Source organism: Melanerpes formicivorus, unplaced genomic scaffold (genome assembly GCF_026170545.1).
Source record: "Melanerpes formicivorus ecotype bairdi unplaced genomic scaffold, bMelFor1.0.p_v2 SCAF_11, whole genome shotgun sequence".
Classification (NCBI taxonomy): Eukaryota; Metazoa; Chordata; class Aves; order Piciformes; family Picidae; genus Melanerpes; species Melanerpes formicivorus.
In genome coordinates this window covers 21,661,323-21,687,415 of record NW_027142363.1, presented here as the reverse complement: position 1 = coordinate 21,687,415, position 26,093 = coordinate 21,661,323, and positions in this window count along the sequence as shown.

Below are 26,093 nucleotides of genomic sequence, written 5' to 3'. Positions count from 1 at the left end.
GAGTCCTGAATGGATAGTTATTACCATAACCTGATCTAGTGGAGAGTGTCCCTGCCCATGGCAGGGGGGTTGGAACTAGATGATCCTTGGGGTCTTTTCCAACCCTGGCAATTCTGTGTAATCGCAGTTTTTGAGTCCTGAATGATTAATTATTGCCATACCAAACACACCTCAAAATTGCATGCCACTTCTGGTTTACAGTAAATTTAATAATGTTTAATTTCAAATTATTAAGCAGTAGGGGGAAAAAAATAAATAATATGACTTAAGAGATCAGTTACAAGGCACAAGTAACAGTTTCCAGATATGAAGCAATAGACTAAATGCCTATATTGAACAACCCAGGGAAAATCAATAGCTTTGTAAATGTGTAAAAATAATGTCAGATTAGAATACTGAAAGCGCTATAGATGGGTTTCAGCTGAGTGAGCACACAAACTCAGTGCTATTCTGGATGCCCCCAGGTATCTGAGACAGCCATAGCTGTTGGCAGGTATAACTCAAGACCCAGAGGGAACTTGCATCCTTCTGGTAGAAGGAGGCAAGCAGGAGCACCCCTTGGAGATCTCAACTAGCAACAGATGTCTGTGTTAATGCAACTGAATCCCAGTCCTACCATCTTACATGAGAGTTGCTCAAACTGCTGAAGAATCCATCTGTCGGTCCTGGGTTAACACAGACTGATGTAACAAGCAACCCCTTCACACCAAACAGACAGGAGGGAAAAAGGTTTGGACGTGGCACTTGAGGCTGTGGTTTACTTAGTCATGAGGTGCTAGGTAATAGTTTGGACTTGACAATCTCTGAGGTATTTTCCAATCTTATTGATTCTGTGTGATTCTGTGGAACTACCACCACCAAAAAAAAAAAAAAAACCAAAAAAAAACTCTGGGCTGAGATAAGGATTTTAATGAGATTATGTGCTATACAATTACCTTAGCAAAAGCACAAGCAGCAGCAGAAGCCAGCAATAAAACAGTTCCCCCCATCCAAGCACGCAGCAGCCAGCACAGAGGAAAAAGACCAACATCCCAAAACTGGAAACCAGAAGCTGCAAGCAGAACAGGAAGCCTCTCATGTTAACAATCTGAATCACAAGCCCCACGACACTTTACTCCAGCCAGCACTTTCATTTTGAAGCTGGCATGAGGGCAGCATGGTATTGAGTATCAGCAGCAGATACAATTCAACCCATGTGAAATTCTCAATACAACATCAGATTTTAGTACAGTAAGAAGTAGGCCAATTCTTCTTCTCTTGCTGTGGTCAAAACTGCACCACTGTGAGGACACTCTTTCCTCTGTTCTCTTTACCCCTATTAACAGTTCACCTTCCTTTTATTGCTACCTGAAATAGAACTGCACCTGAATTGAGTTGAGAGAATATAATGTATTGAGGAGTCACATTTTTAGAAGCCAGTCTTGAAAATTTACATGCACATTAGTTGACTAAAGTACATTTTTTCTGAATGCCTCAATGTATGCAGACATCTGAAATTATTCTTCACAAGATCCTTTCAGCTTGTTACATTAGATCATGTCTTTTCTTTATGCAAAATTAATCACCACATCTGAAGTGCATTTTCCAACAGTTAGGAATCTGATGGAAGGTTATACTGTGTTGAGTACAAAGGACTGATACAGGATGTGTAAAACCTTAAGAAACTGCTGACCTAAACAATACACTGTACAATACAAAGATCATAGACTCATAGAATGGTCCAGGCTGGAAGGCACCTCCAAATGTCATCCAGTCCAACCTCCCCACAGTCAGCACAGACATCACCAACTAGATCAAGCTGCCCAGGGACTCATCAAGACTCATCTTGAATATCTCCAGGGAAGGGGCCTCAACCACCTCCCTGGGCAACCTGTTCCAGTGCTCCACCACCCTCACAGTGAAGAACTTCTTCCTGATATCCAATGTAAATCTGCTCTTTTGTAGTTTGAAGCCATTGCCCCTCATCCTGTTGCTGCAAACAGTCTCTCCCCATCCTTCCTTCAGGTACTGGAAGGCTGCTCTTAGGTCTCCCAATAGCCTCCTCCTCTCCAGGCTGAACAACCCCAGCTCCCTCAGCCTGTCTTCATAGCAGAGGTGCTCTAACACCCTGATAGTTTTCAAGAGGTTCCTCTGGACCAGCTCCATCAGGTCCATGTCCTTCCTACATTGAGGGCTCCAGACCTGCACACAGTACTCCAGGTGAGGTCTCACCAGAGCAGAGTCAAGTGGCAGAATCACCTCTCTGGATCTGCTGGCAATGCAGCTTTTGATGAAGCCCAGGATGTGATTTGCCTTCTGGGCTGCAAGCGCACACTGCCTGCTCATGTCCAGCTTCTCATCCATCAGCGCCCCCAAGTTCTTTCCCACAGTGCTGCTTCCTATCACCTCATCCCCCAGTCTATATTGATAGTGAGGATTGTGCCAGTACTTGCCCTTGTTGAACTTCATGAGGTTCACCTGGGCACACTTCTCCAGCTTGTCCAGATGTAGTAGGTGTGTGGTGGAAAGCAAAAGGAAAGAGATAGTTTCTTGGGGGAGAACTTTCAGAAACCTGGGAGCTGTTTAAAGCATTAAACAGCAGAGCTCAGAAGGGAATTACTACAGGAAGTAACTGCCTACAAAATATACTAATAAACAAGATGCCAGAGTCCATGTGATTAAATTATATAGTGTATAATGTGAAAAATATAAATGTGAGTCATGCCTAGATGTGTGTAATCTTTCCCAATCACTACAAACAAACAAGTCAATTAGTAATTTGTTTAAACTTGTTGCTTTAGTATGTCCATTAGACAGAGACAGAGCTCAGACTTGTGTTGGAGCTCATCTCTCCAAAAAACTCTGTGCATGGAGAGCAAGAAGTTGATCAAGGTCATCCATCTCTAACTGAAGGGAAATAATTGTAATGTTGATTTATATAGGAAAAAGTGCTACTCTGAATTTACACAGTTATCACCTGTAAAGAGCTCTATCATATTGACTAACTGTCACAGTAATTAAATTGCCATAGTACATTAAAGTGGCCTTCCTGAAGACAGTGAGTTATATTGCTGCTCCCTGGATTTTTCTCAGGAGTAAGGATCTTGCTAGCATCCTGCCGTCCCAGAATGAGTTATATGTAACTGCAGAATTGATCTGGTAAGATAAGTGAGGGGGAAGAAGAAACTCTTTCAAAGGTACTAAATATGAGCGTCCTGAAGAAGGGATGGACTTCTGCATTTTGAGTCCAGCTTCTGCCCTCTCTCTAAAGGACGGGGGAAGAGGAACAAGGAACTGTTCAGCTGCCACAGATTTTGACCATTGATCAAAGATTTTCTGCCTCTAAAGCTGTGTTGCCAGCAGATCCAAAGAGGTGGTGATCTGGTAAGACCTTACTGTGCTCTGGTGAGACCTCAGTAGAAGAAGGACATGTACCTGATGGAGAGGGTCCAGAGGAGGGCCATGAAAATGATCAGGCGGTTAGAGCACCTCTGCTACAAGGACAGGTTGAGGGAGCCAGGGCTGTTCAGCCTGGAGAAGAGGAGGCTCTGGGGAGACCTAAGAGCAACCTTCCAGTACCTGAAGGGGGCCTACGGGAAGGATGGAGAGAGGCTGTTTACAAAGGCCTGCAATGACAGGACAAGGGGCAATGGCTTTCAACTAGAGAAGGGCAGATTTAGATTGGATATCAGGAAGAAGTTCTTTACTATGAGCACTGGAACAGGTTGCCCAGGGAAGTGGTTGGGATCTTATCCCTGGAGATATTCAAGGCAAACTGATCTCATTGGGGATGTCTCTGCTGAATGTGGGGAGGTCAGACTGGATGACCTTTGGAGATCCCTTCCAGCCTGGACCATTCTATGATTCTTATGATTCTATAAAGGAACGTACAGTGCATTCTCTTCCATACCTTCCCTTAGACATACCCTCCTGTCAAAAGTCACATCTGTTTTGGGGATCAGCTCACACTGTCAGTCTCTGTAGCATCCTCTGGAAAACACTGAAGTATTTTTAACCATCTTGCACTAGAGCTATGAAAGACAGCCAGGAAACAGAAAACAGAAAACTATAATTTGTTCTTGTAAGGATTTGGAAGCACTTTTGTGATCTTGTTGCCCTGATTTAAACTCATTGCTACCAAACCAGGATCCTGCCAGCTACAAAGGGCTTTGATTTCATTTCTTTTCATGCACTTATCATGACCTCATTTTGTAAAGTGCCAAGTGGGTTGGTTCATTCATAAGCCATCTTGATGCAGTGGATGGCAGTGGGAGGTGGTTTTGGGGTGGAGGGGTTAGTTTTAGTACACTTGATTAGTTTAATGGGACATAATGTTCTTTTCTATCTTTTCCTACTTTAAATATTTTAATTCATTCCAAGCAAAAAATAAAAAAGGCAATCTGTCAAAGGCTGCAATTATGTTTTAAATTGGGATGAAAAAGTGTGCATGTGTGTGCATGTTTGTGAGCAAGGGGAATCATTTACATAAAAACTGATGGTAATAATAACCCCCAGATAAAGTCTTTATCCTCTGTGCTCTATCTTTTGGTTGAAATTTTTTGAGGGCTGCAGTTCACAGAATCACAGAAACATTCAGGTTGGAAAAGGCCCTCAGGATCACCAAGTCCAACCAATAACCCTGCTCTACAAGGTTCACCCCTAAACCATATCCCCAAACACCACATCCAAATGACCTTTAAACACATCCAGGGTTGGTGACTCAACCACCTCCCTGGGCAGCACATTCCAATGCCTGACCACTCTTGCTGTGAAAAAAATTCTTCCTAATGTCCAGTCTACCCAGTCACAGCTTGAGGCCATTCCCTCTTGTTCTATCACTAGTTACCTGTGAGAAGAGACCAGCACCAGCCTCTCCATGATATCCTTTCAGGTAGTTGTAGAGAGCAATGACGTCTCCCCTCAGAATCCTCTTTTTCAGACTAAACAGCCGCATGTGACAGTTTTAGCTCCTTCAGTTGCTCTGCATAAGAGGGGGAGTTTAGACTGGATGTTAGGAAGAAGTTCTTCACAGAAAGAGTGATTGGTCATTGGAATGGGATGCCATGCAGAGGTGGTGGAGTCACCATCCCTGGAAGTGTTTTTAAAAAGACTGGATCACAGTATCACAGAATGTTAGAGGTTGGAAGGGACCTCAAGAGATCATCAAGTCCAACCCCCCTGCCAAAGCAGGATCACTTAGGGTAGTCTGTACAGGAATGCATCTAGGTGGGTTTGGAAAGTCTCTTTGGGCAACCTGTCCCAGTGCTCCTCACTGTAAAGAAGTTTCTGTTCATGTTAAGGTGAAATGCAGAATACAGAATTATTCAGATTGGTTTGAGATCACCAAGTCCAACCTATGAGGCACTTAGTGCCATGGTTTAGTTGATTAGATGGTGTTGGATGATAGGTTGGACTTGATGATCCTGAAGGTCTTTTCCAACCTGGTTAATTGTGCGATTTCTGTGAATAGTTTCAGGCAGAGAATTTACCATTATGAGATAAATTGGATTCTGTACTTCAGCCAAGCATTTTGACAGGTGATGTTGTTTCATGGGACTTAGCACAGTTCTACTGAAAAGGCTGCTCAATATTCTGAATAGCAAACCCTGTCTTCTTTCAGCTGAAAAATTCACCACTTCAGTTTATGTTACAATATTTTTTTTTGCAATAGTAATCAGCAGCCACTGCAGAAAATGAGTTTTATCATTAAATAATCACACCCTTGAGAGACTGTGGGCACACAGCTGGCTCTCAGATGGCTTCAAATAGCTGAAACATAACTGTTCCTGGGAAACCATACCTCCTGACATTGAGTATAAATTAAAACTAAAATAAGACCCTTTTTGGTTTTCACACTTATTTCTGTAGTATTTTTATATGTACAAAGCTGCATGCCTATACTCACTAAACATGGAAGAAGTATTCCATATCACTATATAAACACATCACGCCAGTACACTAGAGCAGATTAATCTATGATGAAATTAGTTTAAGGTTTAGTTTTCTCTGGTGAGAAGAGAGAAACAGTGATGCCAGCAATATTCTTCCAAACACAATCAAACTGTGTGCCTTTTTAATCAGTATTAAAGACCCAGTGAAATGCCCTGAGTTTTGCCCAGAATTGAGAGATGAACCTGCTGGCATCTGTACCTGACATAACTAGATAGCCCTGGTGCCTAGGCAGAAAGGGAGATTCCCAGCACAGCTCCCTGAAGCCAAGGTGGGGACTGAGCAGTGGCTGTGCCATAGAGGAAATGCTGCCTCTATCCAGCTATATGATGATTCTAGGGGAATCAGGCACTTCTCTTTAAACCCTCCTCTATACTGCAAGAAACTTTCTCCCATCTCTTCTCCCTACAATACTTCTCCATTCACCAGAGTCCCCACAGCTACAAGGATGGAAGACAAGGTCAGACATCTAGCTAGAACAGAGGGCTCTGGTGGTGTGATGCTTGTCAGGCTAGAAAAGCCTGATGCTGCCTCCTCAAATGTAGGCTTAGTAGGCAGCCTCTTTCCACTGAAATGTACACCTTGCACAACTGCAGGCTTTGCTTTATGGAGCTCCTGTCTGTCCTGAGGAGCCAAATTTATCAGTACATTTGAACAGAGCCCAGTGTGGGCCAAAAGGTGTGTCTGAGGATGAGAAGAAGGTGGCTATTGTTAGCTTCTCAGACAGTCGAATTTTCTAGCCTTAAGTGAAGTTTCAGGAAGATTTACCCACCAGAATATGCCCTGAAAGTAAACCTTGGAAATTCATGTTCCAAAGGTGAATAGGCCACAGGAGAGTCCTGGCTAATACTCTGAGTGGTAACACTGATCCATGAGATTTATGCAGCTCAGCAGCAGGTTCTATTCAGCTGCTGAGCTCTGTCTTTTCCAATATAGATCTACACAGTGTTGTTAATAATATGCCTGTTCTGACATTGCAATAAGGCCACCAAAGGGAATTTGATTTATCAAGAGATAATCATCTGCTGGAGGGGAATAAAGGCACCTGGCACTTGCTGCAGTCAAAATTTTATATTAGCATTAATAACAACCCCCTCTCCCTGCCTTGCATAATGCTTACTTAATAATTTAATTATCCAGATAATCTTCACACAGAGTTTATTTTTTTCCCTCTACCTGGATGCCTAATAGAGCTCACATTACTGTTTATTGTAAACACCCAGAAGCAATACTCTCTTCACACTGCAAAGTTCCCACAGCGCCATACTGTGTGGAATTTGCTTAACTGTGGAAACATCTATCTCACACCACCATGGCTCTGATCAAGAAGCACTGTCTAGCTACTCATTTAGGCTGTGTTCAGCAAGATACTTAGACTTGTGCCCAGTGTTTAAGCTTTTGAACAGTCCCACAGAGGCTCCCCTAACTGGTTAATGAGGGTTAATTCAGCGTTTCAAAGAGGCACTCAGAGCTCTTGATGGCTCAGTTAGTTGGTTCACATTGAGATTCTTCCTTTTGGATAAGTATTAGTACACGTTGTTGCTGGGCAGGGGTACTGCTCTGGCTGTGTGTGGCAGTTTTAGGCTGATGCCTAGGAACATTTTCCACACATTGAGTAGAAAGTGGTAGAATGCCAATAAATTATCTTTGGATGTAAAAGGTAAAATAATGATAAGGTCTAAATAATCCCTTTGGTCTGATAAATAACATAAGCATTGTGAGGAGAGGCTGAGGGAGCTGGGGATGTTTATTTTGGAGAAGAGGAGGCTCAGGGGAGACCTTATTGCTCTCCACAACTGCCTGAAGGGAGGTTGTAGACAGGTGAGGGTTGGTCTCTTCTCCCAGGCAACCAGCACCAGAACAAGAGGACACAGTCTGAAGCTGTGCGAGGGGAAGTTTAGGTTTCTGGTGAGGAGAAAGTTCTTCACAGAAAGAGTAATTTGCCATTGGAATGTGCTGCCCAGAATGGTGGTGGAGTCACTATCCCTGGAGGTGTTCAAAAAAGGATTGGATGTGGCACTTGAAGCCATGGTTTAGTTGTCATGAGGTGTTAGGTAATAGGTCGGACTTGATGATCTCTGAGGTATTTTCCAACCTTGTTGATTCTATGATTCTATGATAAAATTAGTTGTATAAACTAACTCTGTTTTTGGTTTCTTCACTCTAGCAGGTACCAGCTGATATCTTTTGCTTGGCTATTGCTGACTTTGGCTGCATTCTTCTTGTGGCTAAGTACTGACAAGCTACTCCCTGCTGGGGGGTCGGGGAGGGGAACAGGGAGGAGAAAGCTATTGGTAGCCCCCTGGTTTTCTCTGGGGTCTGGGGGGAGCCACTGGAGGGCCGTGTTTGTAAGCTGTAGATATATGTAAATATTGTATATTTTGTACATATCCATTGCATTTCATATTTCTAGATTGTAGTGTGCTTGTAAATATAGCTTCATGAGCTGGTCTGGCAAATTTTATTTTGGGGGTATTTTCTCCAAGTTAGTTGGGGTGTAAATTTCAACCCACCACACTGTGCAAGGGCAAAATTAAAACCTGCAGGTGTCCTCATGCCATGAATATAGAGCTTAAAGTTAACCCCTCCAAAAAAATTCTTAATGATCCTGATCCACCTCTCCGATGTTCTCTTTTCTGACAGTGTGTCCAAATCTAACCTTTGAGAGAAACAAGTGCCTGAACAGAAAGTACTTTTGTATTAGGACAGATGAACAAAGAAATTGTACTTCGAAACTTCTCAAATCAGCATCAAGATTACTTATAAATCCATCATTTTGCCAGTCAAATTTCTGCAACATTGTCTTTTGTGGCATAAATTACTTATTTGCTTCCGCTGCTATGCTAGGACATCAGTTTTTCTTCCTTTGCAAAGAGTCCTGGCCATTATCTCCAACCAAAATGAATGCATTTGGACAGTATCAATTTGTATGCTAATAATATTGCTTTCAATTGCACCTATGCTAACACAAGTTATAGCCAATTCCCATCTCTTCTCTTTTAAGGACTCTTGACAAGTAATAGTTCTAAAGATTATGGAATCTCTTCACATTTCCTCTTCTCAGTGTTTCAGTCTTTATCACCTAGCTGCTTCAGCACATATTAAAAACTACTGAAAGATCTCAGAGACTCTTTGCACACACTCATGAAGTAAAATAAAATGAAATAAAATAAAATAAAATAAAATAAAATAAAATAAAATAAAATAAAATAAAAATAATAAAATAAAATAAATAAAATGTGTTTGCTCTATGCCTAACATATGCTTCCTGATTGCTAGTGCATGTTTTTAGTACTTTTGCTTCATCCTTGCTTCAACTTAACATGATGCTGCTATGTTAAGAGTACACCTTCCTATCTTTTTTAACAGTTCAACCCAACAGGAGAGAAGCTTTCTTTCTGTTGTTGTGGCATACATGGCCCAGAAAATATCTGGGATCTTTTCATGCATAAGCCATGGGAAGCTGTGTAAACCTTACTCTGGGTACAAGCCTCCCAGCACTGTCCTGGGAATGTATGGTAATGCTATGTATGCTCTCTTACAGTCAGAATAATCCATTTCAGAAGATGAAGAACTGCTGAAAGGATTACATAGGAACCTAGATCGGTTAAATGGGAACTGAATCATAATTCATTGTGAATGTGGGAAGTAAAGCTGGAAACTGTTATGGAGCTAGAATTAACTTTGGTAACAAGGTTTCTGCCAGTGTAGTAATAGAGGTCTTACTGCTAGAACTTCATTTGTAGAAGGCTGGAAAACATAGCATCACAGGAAATATCTGTTTGGAAGAGATCTCAAAGATCATCCAGTCTGACCTTAGACCCAACACTGAAGGGTCAACACTAAACCATGTCCACATGCTGCTTAAACACCTCCAGGGATGGTCACTCCATCACTGCCCTGGGCAGACCTTTCCAATGTTTGATAACCCTCTCTGAAGAAGTATTTCCCAGCATCCATCCTGTATCTCCTCCAGCACAGCTTGAAACCATTTCCCCTAGTCCTGTCACTTGTCGCCAAGGAGAAGAGTCTGCCCCCTCCTTACTCCAACCTCCCTTCAGGTAGCTGTAGAGAATGATGAGGTCTCCCCTCAGCTTACTCTTCTCCAGACTGAACAGCCCCAGCTCCCAACAATATCCTACAGAATAAAATGTCCCCAGAGAAGCAAGGCTGCACTTGTACAATGTGTTGACTGTACAAACTTTGGCCAGCCTATAAATGACTATAAATCACAGACCATGAATTAATCTAGAAAGAAAGCAAATTATTCACTATAATAATCCTCAATTTCTTTGCCACCAGCTTTGCAGACACAATTTCTTTGACTACCTCTCACTCACCTGTCTTCACTCCTGTGGCAAAATCATGTCCATTAGCCATAATACAGGTTTAAAATACAAGTCTACTTTCATCATAAATATACATATATATGTATGTAATTGACGATTTCTCTCTTATCTGTACTAACCAAGTTGCTGACAAAGAACTGAGTACCAAGTTTGTCTGTCTGCAGTAGTAAGACACAAGAAACAAAAAGAGTGGGAGACACAATGCTGGGGACTCAATATCCACATTATAATTATCTTGGGATTTCTGCATCACTCTAGCTGTAACCAGTTCCCACAGGCTGAATGTACATTAGTGACAGAAATGCATGAGGTGCAATCCTGTAATGCATCATCTGGTCTATTCTATCTTAAAGGAGCCCATTTCTCCAAACCTGCTCTTAAATGTGTGGAAAAAAAAATCATCTGCATCTGGGTCCTGCATTTGGGGAGGAATAACTGCAGGCACCAGTACCACTTAGGGGCTGCCCTGTTTGTAAGCAGTTCCACGGAGAAAGACCTTGAGTCCTAGTGGACAGAAAATTCTCCATGGGACAACAACGTACTCTTGCAGCCAAGAAAGCCAGTGGTATCCTGGGGTGCATCAAGAAAAGTGTCTAGCAAGTCTAGGGAGATTCTTCTCCCCCCTCTTCTCTGCCCTGATGAGACCACACCTGGAATACTGTGTCCCATTTTGGGCTCCCCAGTTCAGGAGAGACAGGAACCTGCTGGAAAGAGTCCAACGGAGAGCCACAAGGATGATCAGGGGACTCGAGCAACTCTCCTATGAAGAGAGATTGAGAAATCTGGAGCTGTTTAGACTTGAGCAGACTGAGAGGGGATCGGATCAATGTCTATAAATATCTGAGGGGCTGGTGTCAAGTGAAGGGGGCCAAGCTCTCTTTGGCAGTGCACAATAACAAGACAAGAAACAACAGGTACATGCCTGAACATAGAAGATTTCACCTCAGCATGAGGAGAATCTTCTTTATAGTGAGGGTGACAGAGCACTGGCACATGCCGCTCAGAATGGTTCTGGAGTCTCCTCTGGAGACTTTCAAAACCCAGATGGATGTATTCCTGTGTGGACTACCCTGGATGACTGTGCTTTGGCAGAGGCATTGGATCTGATGATCTCTGGAGGTCCTTTCCTACTTCTAATGTACTGTGATACTCTGATTATATGGACTTGATCAGATTTGTTTCAAAAGGACAATCCAGATCTAAATCAAAATAGTAATGTAGATTCAGTCTTTGCAATCAACAGGTGGTGGGGCTTGTGAGGTAGGCAGAATTTAGGTGCTGCTTTCCTTGGTTTCTAGTCAGCAGCCAGTCATATGTAGTCCAGGGGTGCTCCACTTATCTGCCCTCCACTGAGCACATAGAAGGACTTCATCGTTCAGCTCAGGGACAAAAAGCATATTAGTGTCAACCTAGTCCTTTATCAGGAGCAATGTGAGGCATAGAAACTAGCACCACTGAAAGCACAAAGTCAGGAACATAAAAAGAAAATTAAAATGTATAACATTTATATAGCCAGATTCCCTTGCTGAAAGGGAAATAGTGAACCTCTCTCCTATTGATAAAACTGACTTAAAACTTAGGATTCATTTCACCAAGTAAAATAAGTCTAGCTGAAAATGCATTTGAGCAGTTAGCATTTATATCTAACAAACTCCTGAAAAGCAGCAGAATAAAAATTTAGGGATCAAAGCCAAATACTAATTCCCACCTTTAAAATTCCCCCCATATCTATCTGTAGTTAGCTAAGAAAAAAATAAAATAAAGAAAAATAAAATAAAGGAAAATAAAATAATATAATAAAATTACAATACAATAATAGGATAAAATAAATTTTAAACCTAAAATAAAATAATATAAAATAATAAACTTTAAAGGAATTAGTAATAAAATAATAAAATTATTTTAAAATAAAATTAAATTAAAATGAAATAATAAAATAAAATAATAAATAAAATAGATAAACCAAAAATAAGTAAAATAAAATTAAATGTTAGAACAGATTTTTTAAACTGAGCCTGTAAGGTTTTTGCAGCTGTAATCAGATGTAAAAACTGTGAGAAATGACATGTTTGAGGCTAAAAATGCAAATGATTCATACTTGTCTAAAGCTCAACTTCAAAAGATTTGCAGTCTTCTTGTCTTTTTTTTCTTCTTTTCTTTTTTACAGTACTTACCTTAGTGAGTTTGTTTTTCCTGTCTCTTTTCTTTCTCTGTTTTTTTAACAATATTTAATTTTCTATTCTAGCACCATAAGGTAATATTTTCATTGCTTTCTACTGAAAGAAGACTTGCAAGAGGTTCATAGTAATCAAGTGTAATGGGCCATGTTCTTTGAACATTTAAAGACGGAACTAGCACAAAGGGAAATAGGAAAAAAAAAAAAAGTGGCAGGAAAGGCTGATCAGCTTAAGTCAAACTGAGGATGAGTCACCTGAGGCCTGTAAAATGCTCTTAAGCACCATGATCAGGTGTCAGCTAATGATAGGACTAGGGGAAATAGAAAAAAAAATTAGAAATGGTAAGATTCAGACTGGATGTTAGGAAGAAGTTCTTCACCATGAGAGTGTTGAGACACTGGAACACATTGCCCAGGGAGGTGGTGGAAGCCCCACCCCTGGAGGTTTTTAAGGCCAGGCTGGATGTGGCTCTGAGCAACCTGATCTAGTGTGAGGTGTCCCTGGCCATGGCAAGGAGGTTGCAACTAGATGATCCTTGAGGTCCCTTCCAACCCTAACAAGTCTATGATTCTGTGCCTGCAACAGAAGATGTAGGGCAACAGTGCTGCCAGCTTTGGCAAGAAGAGCCTCATGCAGCATGACCTATCTAATCACCCCTAATGTCTTTATATTTCCTTATTTCAGACAGGAATGTGATATTTCATGGATAGCTACTTCACATCAGTAGATGCACATAAACCATGATTATGGCTAGTCTATCAACCCAGTAGGCACTAGCAACTGATAAGCCACTAATTGAAAGGTCTATTTATTATTCATTTGTACAGCACTTCCAAATGAAACCATGAAATAAAGGATGACTATGTTCTGTCACAGGATGTTAATCACCATCAGAGTTAAGATCCAACAGACATCTTCATGGTTGATAGTGCTTTGGCAATTGTATCCACAGAAAGCCTAGAGTTTAATTTTCATCCTGTCACAGAAAAGATACCACCAGCCACTGCTGAGTGTTCATGGCAAATAAATCATACAATGTCTGACAGAAACTGTGTCATTTCTTTGTCATGGACCTGAATATTGAATATAAAACACAGTTCTGTTGAGCTATCAGCTATGACTTAATAGAATATTGCTGCCTTTATTGAAAATTATTTCTTCTACTAATTACTTTTCATTAAATTTTATTATTGGCAAGGGGACATTACACTTTTATTTTCAAACAAAAAGAACTCTTCTTTTCCTGGCTGGCTTTTTATGACCATTTGGATTGCTTCAGACAAGGCCCATTTTCCTCTGAGAAAGAGGAAATTGCACCTCCAAAACAAGTTGTCTAATGAACCAGTGAGTAAACTGACAAAGTCACGAGCAGATCAGCGTGATTCTGATTCACTATAAACACCAGCGTAAAATCAAGATGGTATTTTTCAAGGCAAAGGAAAGCTTCCTTGATACAGTGCATGCTTTTGTTGTGGCACTTCCAAAGTTAGCACTTACATTACAGCTGCAACGCAGAATCATAGAATGGTCCAGGCCAGAAGCAGAGAGTAGCTTGTTAGTACTTAGCCACAACAAAGGAACACAGCCGAGGTCAGCAAGCCAGCAGAGGTAATCAGCTGGTATCTGCTAGAGCAAAGAGCTGAGAAAAAATTTACATAATTAACATTATATTAGTTGTCAGAGCAATGTCATTATTTAGACCTTATTATTAATTTCCCTTTACATCCAATGGTAATTTATTTACATTCTATCACTTTGTGCTCAATCTGTGGAAAATTTCCTAGGCATCAAACTAAAACTGCCACACAAAGAAAGTCCATTTCCAGCTGCTACATGGAGAGGTGGCTTTTTCTCTGACTGCTCTTCAGCTGGCTCTTTGTGGTACTTGCATGTATTTTGACAGCATTATACCCAACATTACTTTTCCACACAAGGCAGTAAGGTAGACTTAAGCCACCTCCACCTGCTGAACTTCAGTTGCAAGATATGTGTATACATCAGGACCAGATTTCTCTAGGAATTTCTGTGTGTCCCAGTCTAAGAGCCTGATATCTTTCAGTGAGTGTGCAAGTGATCGTATTAGAGTTTATAGGGTTTTTTTCTCTGAACCTAAGTGCGCAGTTTGTGACTCAGATCAAGCTAAAGTCTTTGAATTCCTTGTCCTTAGCTCCAGGCCAGCCTTTGTCCGTTAAGAGCTGATGTAGTTGTACTACATGCCAAGGGGAGACAGGAGGAGTGTGTTGTTACACTTGTCTGCTCTTCAAACAGAATTGTCTCTGAAATGGATTTAGCACTGAATTTGATTGCCCTCCATGTAAAATCAATAACCACAGTCTAGTCACTAACAGGCTTTCTGTAGTCTCTATTTCTCCAATTTTTGAGGGTACAAGAATTTTATTGTTTTTTTTTTTCCTTTGTACCTGTACTTTATTAGCTTGTTATCTTTATAATCCCACTACTTTTTGCAGTTTCTGATTCACTGTGGCACATGTTGGAGAAGGGGCTGGAGTTTAGAGCTGTGCCTAACTTAAACATGAACTGTAAATGAATAAGAATAAGAATAAGAAGAAGAAGAAATGAATAAGAAAAGAAAATAAGAATAAGAGTAAGAATAAGAATAAGAATAAGAATAAGAATAAGAATAAGAATAAGAATAAGAATAAGAATAAGAATAAGAATAAGAATAAGAATAAGAAGAAATGAATAAGAAAAGAAAATAAGAATAAGAGTAAGAATAAGAGTAAGAATAAGAATAAGAATAAGAATAAGAATAAGAATAAGAATAAGAATAAGAATAAGAATAAGAATAATAAGATTTTTCCAGAGACTTGGAGTCTAAAGAATAAACAATTTTAGGGACTGGACACAGGATAATGCAAGATAAGTTTATATCATCTCATCATCTTATATTCTGTACCACAGATAGTTCTATTTTCACCCAGTCACTTCTCTCTGCTTACAACTTGCTTCTCTCTCTGACCTTGATCTAGCTGGAATAATCTTTGTTTTGACTCTGTGTCTGAGGTACAAGAGAGAAGGGGGGTCAGGGAGAAGCAGGGTAGCTCCATGCAACCTCCTTTGGGGGTGGGGGAGCTGAGTTTGTAGAAGAGAGTGTTTCTGAGGTTGTTGAATTGTGAATATATGTAAATACACCCTGTATATGTTTATTGCCTTTTACACTTTTCTATTTAGTTCCCTTTTTGTAAATATAACTTAATTTTGCTTTCAAAATTCTGAGCTAGTGTGACAAATTTATTCCGGGGTAAATCTCTGATTTGTTGGGGGGCAGGGCAAATCTAACCCACAACATTAAGGTTTCCTAAGAATCATAAAATCATAGAATTGTGAGTGTGGGAAGGGACCTCAAGGATCATCCAGTTCCAACCCCCCTGCCACGGGCAGGGACAGGAAATTCTGCTTCTCTGACACGTGAAGTAAGGCCAGCATGTGAAGTGCAGAACCCCAGCTTTAGACACGTCCTAAGCCCTAGGAAAGCAGGAACCATGTCCAGAGAAGTCCCTGGAGAAGCTCAGAACTTCCCAAGGCATGGAAAACCAACCTCTTACTTTGGACTGACATTTTCAGACCACTGTTCTGCAAGCACTGAAATTAACCTCAGACACAGAAGCACACTGGCCCCTCTCCCACAGGCAGTCACACCAAACCTGTGACATTCCATCTGTTATCTTGATCTCCAAGCACCAGGGCACCAGCTTCCAAGGCAAAATCTCCAGGAGCACCATCTCTAGGCAGGGTAACAGACAGGCCAGAGCTGGTGGAGGTGTTCCCACAAACATACACACCTGGAGGAGCAACATTACACACTGCTTGCGGCATTTGACAATGAGACAATTGCATTCTGCAGAATAATTTCTGAGAAAAGTAAAGAAACTGAGTTCTGAGGAAAAGATTTGTTTATTTACTTTCTATTCACATTAACAGCTGAGAATTTGCAAGTGATTAACATCCCAGGAGACTAGTCAAAGCCCAGCTGTGTTCACCAGTCTGTGGGGAACTGCATTTTGATTTCTTCCTATAGTGGAAAATGTATGTGTGAGAACATGAAGGAACCAATGTCTACACTCAATACAATTCTCACCAATTGTGTTTAGAACTCATCTTCTCTTCGCTGTTTGGCTTGGTGGCTCCTGCTTTAACCTCCTCTCTTTTAGAAGTGGGGGCTCAGGTGCATAAATATCTCTAAAGTAAATAGTAAGAATAGCCCTAAGGTGTAATGTGTAACAATTGCATTGAGCTGTCACCCTAATTACATTTTAATGTCCTTCACACCTGTGGCTATTTAACAGCAAATTTGGTTGAATACATTACCAATGAAAACTCTTGCTAGCATGTTTTAAACTGTTCCCTTTTATGATTTCTTCTATAGCTCAGTGTACTGTAACTAGTCTAACCATTCAGCTGGGTGTTGCAGAGTCTGAACCTGAATTTCCCTAATATATCATAATTACAAAAGGACTAAATAGTATTTTGATCACCCACAGTGAAAGTAATATCCAGTATTCCTGATTTCTTGTTTCTTACACACTGAGTCGTGGCATACAATCAGCTTGAACAAAATAGAGTCACATCCATTTTTGTTTATTATATTTTAAGTGAAAACTTCTGGGAGGACTATGTTTGAACACTGCATGCAATGGCATATCTACAGCAAGGTAATTTGTTCTAATGACAGTGGTACTAAGATGGTATTGAACTGTCAGCAGTGCTCAGAGCTTTCTTTACAGCTGAATCAAATGTTCTTGAAAAAAAAAAGAAAAAGTCATTATTTTTTATGCCAATTTCCAAGATTTTTGCTTGCTCAATACTCTCCTTTAGAATCCTTATCTTCACATTATTTATTAAAACCACATGGTTTATTAAAACCACTTTGCCCAGTAATGTATCCCACAGGGTTAATACTGCTAACAGAGGGTAATTCAAGCTAAGTTTCCTACACAGTTCCATTGCAGAAAACCATTCCTGCATGTGACTAATTTTAAGCAAAATGTGCCCTACTGAGGCCTCATTCCTCAGGTTTGAATCACTTTTCCAGATGAACAGGTGCAATATTCTTTATCACAAAAGGCCTGATGCAATTCCTTTTGTAACATCTGAAATCTTTTCTACAGTATGTTTGAACTGATTCTTTTTTTTGTTTTTTGGTTTTCAAAATACTGTAACTCCAGCTTCTTGAATGTTAGATACAGCTACCTTGGGTTGTTTCATTTAACTTATTGTCTCTTTTTCTGCATCAGCTTGATGGACCATGCATTACAAGAAAGATATGGATGTGATGGAATGTGTCCAGAGAAGGGCCATGAGGATGACCAGAGGTCTGGAGCACCTCTCCTGTAAAGACAGGCTGAGGGAGTTGGGATTGTTCAGTTTGGAGAAGAGAAGGATCTGAGGAGACTTTATTGTGGCCTTCCAGTATCTGAAGGGAGCTACAAGAAAGCTGGGGAGGGACTTTTTAGGGTGTTGGGTAGTGATAGGACTGGGGGGAGTGGATCCAAGCTAGAGGGGGTAGATTTAGATTAGACATTAGGAACGCTTTCTTCACCATGAGGGTGGTGAGACACTGGAACAGGTTGCCCAGGGAGGTGGTGGAAGTTTTTAAGGCCAGGTTGGATGTGGCTGTGAGCAACCTGATCTAGTGTGAGGTGTCCCTGCCCATGGCAGGAGGGATGGAACTAGATGATCCTTGAGGTTCCTCCCAACCCTGACAATTCTATGATTCTGTATTTACAAATGAATATAAACCAGTGTCCCTTTAAAATAAATGACAGTGTTTACCTGAGTTGATTTCACTTTCACTGACACATCTTTCCTTATCCTCACTTGATAATATTAAGAAAATATCTAGGTGCAAGCTTTAAGTATCTTAAGCATGCACATAACAAATTCAGCCTTTCACAAAACTTTTTAAATAGAGAAAACCATCTTGTTTGATCACTGACTCATTTTCTCCATGCTTCATACAGGCTTTATTCATTGCTAGGAATTTCAAAGGCCTGTGCTACAGAAGATAGACAATAAAAGTGATTGTGTATGTTTCTTGTTTTCCATTCCAAATGTTTGCTTTATTACATAAACAACTTTTATTTCTCACAGAAAATAGCCTTACCGGGTGGAAAAAAAAAATCTATTGACAAAATTTGCACAGTTTCTGGAATTCGTTTTGGGTTTAGGGAGAGGTGTGTGTGTATATGTATGTATGTATGTGTATATATGTGTGTGTGTATATGTATATGTTTTATAAATGCTGTGGCCAGCAGGAGTAGGGAAGTGACTGTCCCCTTGTACTCAGTTCTGGTGAGGCCACACCTTGAGTATTGTGTTCAGTTTGGGCACCTCAATACAGGAGAGATGTGGAGGTGCTGTAGCCAGTGCAGAGGAGGACAATGAAGCTGGGGAAGGGCCTGGAGAATAAATCTTATGAAGAGCAACTAAAGGATCTGGGGATGGTTTGATTGAAAAAGAGGAGGCTGATGGGAGACCTCACTGCTCTCTCCAGTTACCTGAAAGGATGTTCTGGAGAGGCTGGTGTTGGTCTCTTCTCACATATAATTAGTGATAGAACAAGAGTGAATGGCTTCAAGCTGCAACTGGATAGGTTTAGACTGGACATTAGGAAACATTTTTTCTCAGCAAGAGTGGTCAGGCATTGGAATGTGCTGCCCAGGGAGGTGGTGGAGTCACCAATACTGGATGTGTTTAAAGGTGGTTTGGATGTGGTGCTTGGGGATATGGTTAAAGGGTGAACCTTGCATAGTAGGATTAATAGTTGTACTTGGTGATCCTCAAGGTCTTTTCCAACTTGCATATTTCTGTGATTCTATGATTCTATATATATTTATGTCTATGTGTGTATGTATATATGCACATAAGTTACAACCATTCAACTACTTTCTAAGTTTTTCCTAGTGTAAGGTACTTTGTTCCAGGACTATTCAGATAAATGACAATATGTATGTTTGGGATAGAAATTCTAGACTTAAAAATTAAACTGTCTACAGTGTTGACACTCCATGAGGGAACGTAGAGAAGTCTATGACCATAGAGAAAGTGAGACTCTCTGCACATATGGTGAGCGGTAATGCTGTGTGATTAATTTGCAAATTATCTCATTTAGCTGCAGTCATGTTGGGCTCAGGATCTAATATCCTTTTGACACAGGCACAGCATCTCTGAAGAGATCACAAAGCCTCAGGTGCTTCAACTGAGATCCATGTAAAGATGCTTGAACTGGAGTATCCTGGAGTCAAATTTCAAAGGTAGCTGAGCAGCCAGAGATATGTCTGCAGTTCTGAAAATCTTTTTGCAGCTCCTGAATGCTCTTTTTAAAGCATGTATACCTTTATACATAAACATATGTGAGTTTCTTGGTGACAAATACCATCTCTGATGTCAAAAGGCTTTTTCATTAAGAATAAAAACCCACCTTTTGAATACATGGCATTTCTTCACCTACATTCGTCACAGGAGAGGTTTGACTACCGGACTGTCAAATGGAAAAGCAAGCAGAGACCCATCCAGAGCTGATTTAAAATATATACAATTAAATGGAAACTGAGTAGGCTCAAATAGTTGCAGTGGTGTGTAGAACCTGACCCTAGGAAATGAGAAAAAGCAGATAATAAGGCAGCATTAGTGTTCAAAATATGTAAAGTCAGCAGATATAATACAAGGAATTGAATTTTTGGTTTGACGTTTTTTGAAGTATTAAGAGCTAAGAACTTGCTCCTTTGCATAAAAATAACTGTCCTCCTTGTTTTCCTTTAGTTGCCTTCCTAGGAGTTGGATCTGCAAATATTCAAACTGAATCAAATAAAAAATATATAGCTATGACTACAGATGCAGCCCTGAATGAAAATCCTATCCTGCACTGCATCAGGAGAAGCATAGCCAGCAGGTCAAGGGAGGTGATTGTCCCCCTCGACTCTGCTCTAGTGAGACCCTACCTGAAGTACTGCATCCAGTTCTGGAGCCTCTATTACAAGAAGGATCTAGAGGTGCTGGAACATGTCGAGAGAAGGGCCACGAAAATGATCAGAGGGTGGAGAACCTCTCCTATGAGGACAGACTGAGAGAGTTGGGACTGTTCAGTGTGCAGAAGAGAAGGCTCCAAGGAGACCTTATTGTGGCCTTCCAGAATCTTGAGGAGAGGGGAGGAGAGGAATTGATTTGGTACAACTAATCTTATGGTAGATATTTCTCCAAAGGAATTGTTTAGAATTATCTTTATTTTCCTTTTTACACCCAATAGTGATTTATTTAGATTTTACTACTTCTCTGCTCAAGATCTGTGAAAAAAATTCAAGGCTAAAACTACCACAATGGTGCCAATGGATGATTTTATCCTTCCACTAATGAAAAGGACAAACGCTATTTCATCAATGAAACTGTTTGCATGTTAGCAATACAGGTCAAGCCATGAGCATTCTCCTGTCTTTTATTTGCAGGGGAAAATTACAAAGGAAAAGTATTTCAGTGTTTACTGAATTGCAGCAAATGCTTTTGTTTTTTTTTCCCTGCTTTGTGAATGATTCTTATTAGAGAACAAGGAGCTTTGCACGTTTTGAACTGTAAAAAGAAAAAAAAAAAAAAAAGATGGCTCCACTATTTGTGTAATTAATGATTGAAAGAAAGAAGGGGGGGAAAGATTAAAAAATAATTGGAAGAAAGTCAGGTATAGACTGCCCTCTTTTGGGCAAAAGATAGCAAAGATGTGAAAGAAGCCAGAGATGTTTTGTAAATATTATGGTCACAATTTCACAGAACCTTGAAGGCAGATTCATGCTTTATTCATACAAAAGCTAAAATGCTGACTAGAACACTCCAGTTAGCTAGAGATCAGCCATTCACCAAATATCATCTCATAGATTCAAATGCAGCCATATTACAGTACAGAGGGGGAATTATAAAACCAAAGACCTGAGTAAGGTTTGCAAAAATGAAAGGAAGGTCAATAAAGGCATCACTGAAACAACTGCCCTCAGCAGAGATTAGAGTAGCACTTAGAGTGTCCTACCAGTGACGAGGAATTTTTTACTTACATATATGATATTCTGCCATAAAAACACTTTTCCAGAGGTTTCAGACTTGGGTGTTACCAATTAGTTTGAGTTTTCCAAGATCTTGTCAATCTTGAAGATAGGAGTCGTATTTCATTGCTTGCAAAGACCGCCAAAGAAAGATTAAGCACCGTGATCAAGATATTTGTCAAGGCAGCTGCCACATGTCCAATCTCTCTGCTGTCAAGGTTAATGGAGAGAAGGCAGTCATTCCACCCCATGGAGAGTTGAGCATGGGCTGTGGAGACTCACAGCTGTCTCAAGCCCATTTCTGTGCTCTCTGTTCCTGGTCAGTGGCTTGTGAGATAAGAAAAAGTTTAATTTTCTTGGTACCTACATAAGTCTGTCCAGCATCCATATGCTGCAGCAGACCCCTTCAGCACACAGCAGGATGGGCTTTTAAATAGTTGCTTGTAATGGCATGGATTCAGAAAGGGGTATATGTACCTGAAATAGAGTCTGGCACGACCAAAACGTGCAGTCATCAAATGTTTGCTGCACGTGAAAGCCTGTCTTGGCATTGGGCTTCTAACATGAATGGTGGGTGAGAAAAAAAAAAAAAAAAAACAGAAGGTTGAATATGTCAAAGGATAATACAACATGCTGGATTCAGCACCCTAACATAGATGAGGCTGCTGCCACTCCATGTCCCATGGTGTGATTAGTACTGAGGCCCTTTCGGGTACTAGCAGGCTGCTATCAGGCCTCCCCAGAGCCTCCTCTTCTCCAGGCTGAACAACCCCAGCTCCCTCAGCCTGTCCTCATAGCAGAGGTGCTCCAACCTCCTGATCATTTTCATGGCCCTCCTCTGAACCTTTTCCATCAGGTCCATGTCCTTCCTACATTGAGGGCTCCAGATCTGCACACAGTACTCCAGCTGAGGTCTCACCAGAGCAGAGTAAAGTGGTAGAATCACCTCTCTGGTGATATATATACACATTGTTGGCTCACATCCAGCTTTTTGTCCACCAGTGCCCCCAAGACCTTTTTGGCAGGGCTGCTCTCTATCATATCCTCCCCCAGCCCATATTGAGAATGAGGATTGTTCCAACCCAGAGGCCTGTGCAGTTCCTTCTTGCCTTTTTGCTTGACCAGCAGGTCTCGATTCAGCCATGCTGGTCTCTTCCCTTCTTGCCTGATTTCTTACACCAGGAGCTCTATGTCCATCCCCCCACCCCTCATAGAGCTGTCACCTAGTATTAACAGATTTTACACTGTCACCAGTTTGCAAGGAGGCTAGAGAACACTCATTCACCAGTGCCTAGCACAGAGCACTAGCACTTGAGTACAATAAGTGAAGGCAAACAGCTGACTTAGCTTTCTCCTGGCAGGATGCTTATCATGATTATAAACATACAAGAAAAACTGGATCAAATGAGCAAATGCATCTGGCAAAAAGGAGCTGTTTCTCTTGCTCCTCTCTGCTAGAATGCAGGAGCATTTCTCTCTCAAAAAAAAGTGGAATTTAAACATTAAAATGCCACCTGCAGTATAACAAATGTATTTATGTGATCTCTTCTAAGGCAAGCAGGCTTGTGCAAACTTCCATGCACACCTAGCCAGCTCCTCTAGTGATTAGAAGTCAGTTGGCCTTAAAAGCTTATTCACAATGATGGCTGTTCTGCATACTAGCCTACAGGAGGGAAAAAAAATCACTTGAGGGGATGTTTGTAGTTTTCTAATGTTATTTACTAACAAAACAGTTGTATTTTCCATAACAACTGCCACTTCACTGGGTGCATATGTTCTTGACTCAAAACTAGGAAGCATATTTAACTCAACACCATATGGTCCAATGTGAATTTAGGTGCTGGGTTTTTTTTCTGTTTTAAACCAGAAATTATAGTGTGGAGCTTATTCTCTGGTGTGCAGAAGTTTCAAAGCGTGTTTCACCCAACACTTTAAAACTTACTTCTTTCTCTTACATTTATCTCCAAATACCAACTTAGTCCTTTGCTCTGTCAGGCAAATCCTGCCAGAGGGACCCTATTTGGAGGAGGAAGGCAGGATATGGTTAAGAAAATAGCTGATATGTATAGAATGTTTAGATACATATTGACATATATATCTATAGGCACTGTGAGACAGGACACTTCCAGTTGAATCCTTTGTTTCACCTGTGATACTGGAGGCACACATTCAAAGGCACCTCTACCCTTGTCCCCTCTGAAACACACCAAATAAATATAGAGTTAATGGAAGGTAGGAGGATGCTGCAGAGGGACCTGGACAGTCTGGGTCAGTGGGCTGAGGCCAGTGGTATGAGATTCAACAAGGCCAAGTGCAGGGCCCTGCACTTGGTCCTGCAATAACCTCATGCAGCACTACAGACTGGAGCATGAGTGTCTGGAGAGCAGCCTGGCTGACAGTATCTGAGCATGAGCCAGCAGAGTGCCCAGGTGGCATGGAAGGCCAATGACATCTTGGCCTGTATCAGGAATAGTGTGGCCAGCAGGACTAGGGATGGAATTCTGCCCTGTACTCAGCACTGTTGAGGCCTCACCTCAAGTACTGTGAGCAGTCCTGGGCCTCTCACTTCAGGAAGGATATTGAGGTGCTGGAGCAGGTCCAGAGGAGGGTGACCACAGTGGTGAGGGACGTGGAGGGAAAGTCCAATGAGGAGCAGCTGAGGGAGCTGGGGGTGCTTAGCCTGGAGAAGAAGAGACTTAGAGGGGACCTCATCACTCTCTACAACTACCTAAAAGGAAGTTGCAGATGTGTGGGGGTCAGGCTCTTCCCCCGGGCAACTTGTGACAGGACAAGAGGGCATGGTATGAAGTTGTGCCAGGGGAGGTTTGGGTTAGATATTAGGAAGCACTTCCTCACAGACAGGGTGATTAGTCACTGGAAAGGACTGTCCATCCCTGGAGGTCTTTAAGAAAAGATTGGATGTGGCCTCTATTTCCAAGATGTACTGAACTCAGTCCTAATGAATATGTCATTGGAATTTAGCAGCCTGTTTAGATTACTGCTTCCATTCTTATAGAGGGATTGAATGCAGAAATGACAATGCTTTAATTGGCAATGAATAAATATCATGTTAAGGGGATGGAAAGTGGCAATGTGTTAGGGGCCATAGAGTGAACGTATGGATTTCCTGTGTTCTCCAAAATATCTGAATAGACAGATCCATCACAGAATCACAGAATTATTGAGGCTGGAATAGACCTCTGAGATGATCAAGTCCAGCCTATGACCTAATAGCAATATATGGACCAAGTCATGTGACTAAGTGCCGAATCCAATCTTTCCTTAAATACCTCCAGGGATGGTGACAAAAAGCCTGTCATAGGTTTTAAACTTAGGTTTGTTTAAAAAAGTATTAAAATACCTCTTTAACATTTTCAGTTAATGCTATGCCAGATTAGTCTTGACTATTGTGCAGTATGTCTGAAAAAAAAAAGGATGAGGATTAAGCCAAGCAAACCATAATGTCCAGAATGAAAATTAGTTGGGACGTGGAATCATTTCCTGCAGTCATCATTGATGCTGTCAGCACTAATGACTGACTGCATCACTGCAAGCTGGGAATGAGGAGTGGGACACTGTTTGCCCTCTTCATATTTTGTAGACAGTCGTGCACTCCTTATGCTTCAAATTCCTTATACATCCTTTATGCTTCAAAGTGTAGACAGTCATGCACTCTTTATGCTTCAAATTCTGAATGTTATTGAAAACACAGTTTAATAACCCCAGGAAACAATTTCCACAGTTTCTCATTTCACTAGTCATGCTTTGACCACACTCTGGAAAAATCTTATTTAAACCAGGGATGATTAAATAAATAGCAAAGGGAAGAGTAAGATCAATCTTTGGATCTTTGGGAGTTAGGCACAACAGTACAGCTGTTGAGTTTCAATTTAAATGCATACAAATATGGGGTAAAATACAGGACAAAACTTTCTCTAAAAAGTTTCCTCTTTGACAAATTTAAGGGCAAAAGACAGAGGTCTTAGACTGCCCCAAAGCCCCCAGAAGAACTGATAACGAATCAGAAATACTTTTTTCCATGGCTACCTTTACTTAGTCTCTTCTGTTATGCACAGTGCAAGCACACACTGAATGTAATTTAAATGTTATAGTAAAATCTGCATTACTTTTAATATGAGTTTTAAAGGCTGAGATATAAAAGAAAAGCAACATCTAATGTAAAAAGAAAAAATTAACTCCTTGACTCCAGGTGGGATTAAATTACGTGTTGAAAGATCCACAAATTACTGCACTGAAGTCACTCACAAACAACATGGAGGAGTCATCCATCAGCACGAGGCACTTAAGGTGCTTTATTTTTACTCCACTGCCCAAGCATCAAATTCAGGATTTGTCCAGTCTTTTCCTAACAGGAATTCTACAGGACCTTTAAACAAACATTGCAAACAAATAGACCTTTTTAGGCAAATCCTGGGGTTTAATTGCAAAAAGAAAGGTCTCCTAACAAATCTTGGTCTAAGCTACATTTCTGTAAGGTCACATATGAAAGATTACTTTCACAGGCATTTGTGCTGGAGAAGCAAAATAGAAGTACAACACAGGCATCTGTCATTCAGACAGGGGTTACTCGCAGA